Source organism: Peromyscus maniculatus, chromosome 12 (genome assembly GCF_049852395.1).
Source record: "Peromyscus maniculatus bairdii isolate BWxNUB_F1_BW_parent chromosome 12, HU_Pman_BW_mat_3.1, whole genome shotgun sequence".
Lineage (NCBI taxonomy): Eukaryota > Metazoa > Chordata > Mammalia > Rodentia > Cricetidae > Peromyscus > Peromyscus maniculatus.
This window is the reverse complement of record NC_134863.1, coordinates 55,225,556-55,231,019: the sequence shown is the minus strand read 5'-3', so window position 1 is coordinate 55,231,019 and position 5,464 is coordinate 55,225,556.

Sequence of the window (5,464 nt, the reverse complement as noted above, 5' to 3'; positions counted from 1 at the left end):
GGTGTTTTATCACAGCAATAGGAAAGGACGTCACAGGCCTTCAGTTTGTGCTTTCTGTTAGAGACCAGTGAATTTCAGATTACCCTTGAGGAGACACGAAAAAGTTAGAGGGCTACACTCAACTCATTCTTTGTACCTGCTAGGGCTGATGGAGCCTGAATATTTCATAAGCATGGTGTACCCTATAGCTGTGGAACTGGATGTCTCCTTAAAGATTATGACTGCAAAGTACACTTCAAAGTGAAAGTTAAATGAAAATCACACTTAGCATGAGTGAATACACAAATATCTAAAGTGACTCCCAAGTGTTTGTAAATTAATCAATCAATAAGTGAATGGGTGTGGATGTCTCTATATGGCGCATGAAACAAATAAAAATGAAATAAAATAATGCTAAAGGTTTCATTGAATGAAAATTTGATATGATTGAGAAAAACAATGTGATCTGTTAGTTAATGTGATTCCAGAGTGTGCAATAAGAAATAGAATTAGAATGTTAAAAAAAAAAAAACAAAGAAAGAGTAAAGAAAAAGAAATGTGATTCATGGAACAAGAAAATTGATGGATTTCATCATACTGAAATCACACCCAAACAATTATTTTCCACTTAAGTGACCCATCATGAAGGGAAATAATCAAGAGGCTAACTTGACTTGTAAAATTTTAGACTTTTAATGATTAATAATGGAACTTCAGTCAGTAGGAGTACAATGGGTGTATGTATGTTTTACATATGTACATATCATTATGTTTGTGTTAGTCAGGGTTCTCTAGAGGAGCAGAAATAGTAGAATTAATATATTACAAAAGGGATTTATTATATGGGCTTATATTACATGGAATAGGTCAAGCCAACAGTGGCTCTTGGCAGCTGGAGATACTAGGAACCTAGTAGCTATTCAGCATGTGAGGCTGGATGTCTTAGGACTTCCAGTTTGGCATTGAAGGCCTGGAGGATTTGGGGTGAAGCTGAGGTTTTTCAGTTCATATTGGAAGGCCAGAAAAATCTGGATTCTGAAATCAGTAAATGATGGTAGCAGTAATACCCACAACAGAGTAGATGCCAGCACCAGCAGGCAGTAAAGACAGTCAGGCAAATGCAGCCTTGCCATTCATTCCTTTTTACATCTTCTGACCTGGGCTGCCAAAGGCAAGTGCTACCCAGATGGACCTAGAGGCACATGTCCTATTAGTTGATTCCAAACCCAATCAAGTGAACCACTAAGATAAACTATCACAAGCCTCTCTTTTTCCAGCTCTCACATTCTTTCTGTTCCGTCTTTTGCAATGTTCCTGAGCCTTGGGGGGAGTGATCCAGGTGTGCCATTAGTGGCCTAGCACTCAGTAGTCTCTTATTCACAGAATTATGACCAGTTATGAATCTCTGAAGTTGCTTCAAAAACAAAGAAGTTTCTCTGTTCAATGCTGACAGCAGCACTAATCTGCAGATACAAATATAAATATTTAGATGTAACTATTTAGGTGGCAGTTCATTCATTTAACAAAACGAATAGTAGCTCTGGGATCTATGGCCTTCTTGGCCACAGGCTTTACCCCAGGTCCACAGTGTCAGAATTGAAAGTTATCCTGTATAGTGGGGCCCCAAATAACACCCAGATAAGAGTGATGCCACGATTCCACCAGCAGGCACACTTTGCCTGGCAGACAGTTTGCTGAAGCCTGGGTCAGTAGAAAATGCTGAAGGGACAGAGAGAATCGTGACTCTCAGGCTGGCCACAACTTTATATTTGCTTATACTCCCTTCCATGGCAAACTGTACCTTTGCGTGTTTTCTGTGGAATGTTGGGCTCTTTTTCACCGTAGACCTCAGTGCAGTACGTAGTAGTGCACCACCACCCAAATGCTCTCTGGTTTTGATGTTTCTTCCACCAAACAAACTCCTCTGCCGTTACCTTTAAAGTCAACCTTATTCAAGTACTTAGGCCATGTAGATTATATAGTTCGATGCTTTGCTAGATCATATGAATGGCCCTAGCAGATTTTGATATTCTTTGTTCCTCTGTGAAACCTGATGAGCTAGGGATCCACTGTCTATTTTAATCTCAGCAATCTTGTCCTCCAGGCTCCCATGAGAATGGGAGGTTCTATTTACAGTATTCAAGAGCTTTTCTAGCCATTCATTGTTCTGAATTCTTCCACATTCTTCTCTCAGACTAGTTACAAAGGCCTAAGTATCTTGTGATCAGGTTTATCACAACAAGGCCCATCTTTCTGGGTTAGCTACTCTCCTCATAGCTGCTAAAAAAAAAAAAATGACCAAAGCAACTTAAGAAAGCAAAGATTTCTTTTGCCTTATAGTGCTAGGGGAAGTCCATGATGTTTGGGAAGCTGATCGAAGGAAAGGGAGCCTGCTGGCCACATGGCATTGCAGTCAGTCAGAGGAGAGTGATGGATGTTGTGTTCAGCTTCCCTTTCATTTTCATCAGGTCCAGGATCCCAGCCCGTGGAATGGTCCCACCCACGATTAAGGTGGGTCTTCCTACTTCAATTAACCTAATCTATATAATTTCTCACAAAAATGTCTGGCACTTAATCTCAACTAGAGCATCCTTCACTATTGGTGAAATTATTAAGGCCACTGGACGTAGTTAAAAGGAGATTTATTTAATGGCGTAACTTACAAATGAAGGAATAGGTAGGTTGAGGGTTCTGGGAAAGACGCAGCAGTAGTCCAGCGATGTTCTCTGGAGAACTCTCCTCCATCGCGTCCGGGTTCCACAACAAGAGAGCATGGCATTGACCCTGCCTTGTGGGTGTGATAGTTACCAAAACCTCAATGGGGGTTGGAACTTTCAGACCAAAGCTGGAGTGGCTACCCACTACACTTCACAGGTATGCCCAGAGTCTAAAGAAATCTAAATAATCCTTCATAGATATGCCCTGAGGTTTTAGCCTGAGCAATTCTAGCTCTAGTCAAATGTACAGTCACAATTAACCCTTACATCTTTATTCTTTTCAAAAACAAACAAAAGAACATGATCTGATTTATGTTGAAAGCAGCATCATTCCACTCTACAGACACCAATAGAAGCAGTGAGGCTGGAAGAAGGAAAACAACAGAGGTAACCGACAGAAGACTGGAGATAGCTCCATTGGGAGAGGCTTGCATAGCATGAATGAAGCCCTGACTAATAAAACCTGTATATGCCTAAAATTGGACACCTCAAAAAGTGAGGCATGGGCATCAGAAGTTGGAGACCACATAGCCAGTTCAAGACCAGCCTGGACCACATAAGATCCTGTCTCAAAATGAACAAAGCAAAACGAAGCAAACAGAACAAAAACCTGAACAAAATCAATCAAAATGGTGGAATGCTGTCTTATTGGCTTCACTATCTCACAAAACAAGGCAAACAAGACTTATTGTTGTAGTATTGGTAGGGTGTGAAAGAAAGATATTTGCCAAAGCTAAATTTCACTACTTCATATTTTAAAAGCACTTTACTAATATTCTAATCAGAGATTTTTTGAGTATTTAAAGGGAACCAGTCTGCAGCCATCTATTCCTAAACACAGCAGAGGCAAGGAGTTCAGAGGGCATAGCAGTCATGCCACTTAATAGGTGTGGTTTTATGACCTCTTTTCTCATGCTGAGTCAAAGCTGAGTCCTTCCCAAGTGAGAGAGAGGAGATGAAAACTAGCAGGGAAATGAGTCAAAGGGTATAGGGCATGTTTTTGTTCTTTTTCCTGGGATATCCCCAACACATTGCAAGCTATGACGCATATCGTTTTCACTGTCTGAGCAACCTGGAAGAACAATATTGGGTCATAAAGATATTATCACAGCATATTAATTTACTTTTCAAAAAGAGATTTAGAGAACACTATTCAAGTCTATAATATACTATGCTTATATATGTGTGTTGATTTAACAGATTTGTATATGACAGTGGGGACTTAAATAAATCTTGTTTCAATTTAAAGCTTGTTCCTCAACTGCATTTAAATGTACCATGTTCTTTACATAAGGAGTCATATGCACAATAGGTAGGCATTGAGTTTGGCCATCAACTAAATGGAATCGATGCCAGCCAGACTGAGACATATCAACTGGATATCAGCCTGTTTCAAACTACGGGCGCAGCAAGCTATTAGAGTGCCGAGCTTCAGTGGTACATATTTCTATTTTATCTTTATTGTAATGAGCAAGCCCTGTCTTTGCCTCCCGCTGTGCACTTTTGGAGGGTCTTCCATATGGTTGCTGCTAAGTACTTGGCATTTCCCCAACTGTTACAATTGGGTCAGTGGGGGGGATCGCTTAGGAGTGTAATAAAACAAGGGTGACTGCAGAGGGGGAGTGAGGTTCCTACCCACACAGCAGCTTATGGCCTCTCATGCATTCGCGCACAGTTCTATGGCATCCATTACTATGGGCAGCCAGGGTAACAACCGCCCCCCGCCACACACACACCCATGGCGTCTCCATGAGAAAAGGCCATGCCCTGGGTACAGGAAGGAAAAAAGAACATGTACCTTGCTTACTTCTGTTTTTCCCCAGAAAGTTTTCTTAACAAACTCTTGGCTAAATTTGACTAAGAGTAGCAGCAACATCAGGGTTATCAGTGTTCTCTGAGGATGTTGATGTCTTATGAAGAAAAAAAAAATTGTACACAAAAATATTCCATGTACGAGATTCTATTTTGCGTGTTTATTTTAAACACTCAGGAATACAAATAATTGTGCATGGAGACTTTTGGTATCAAATATCAATCTAGAGCTGTATAGCAATTTATTAGGTTCACTGTATAGCCAATTTGTGTGTGTGTGTGTGTGTGTGTGTGTGTGTGTGTGTGTGACTCCGTGTTTTCCCCAAGCCATTTACAGGGCATCTAGAAAGAGTTGGCAACGTTTGAGCAAAAATAGAAATGTAAGTCGACTTTCACTCTCGTTTCCGGCCAAGAGCATTAAAAGGCATTAGAAAAACTTGTTCGTCACGCCTTTCCTGGCCAAACAATCTCCAGACCCCAGATCCCCAGGGACACACACCGGCTGGTGGAGGCACCCGGAACCGGGCAGCAGGTACAGCTGGGTCCCGCAGGAGGCGGGGCAGGAAGCAAAAGTCTCCAGGCGGTCGGAGCAGAGGTCCTGGGGGCAAGCTCAGCAGAGCACTCAGAGAACATCCTCCAGGGCCCTGCACTGATGGCGTGGGAAGTCCTCCTGACATCAGTCAGGCAATCACAGGACGGCAGTCCCCGACACGTCTCCCGGGGTCCCTAATTCCAGCAACCTGGAGCAAGGAGGGGAGAGCCGAGCAGGTTTCACAAGTGCTTGAGGGTTAGTTAGCACAGAAACCAACCGAGCACCCCTGCAGGCACGGAGACACACCTGCCCGGCCAGCCTGCATCTGGGCTGCTCGCCTACCCGGACTCGGGAAGAGCGGGCAGCCTGCGAAGTGAGGGCAGCGCCGCGGCTTCAGACGCGCAGTGCGCAGGCGTCCCCGCAG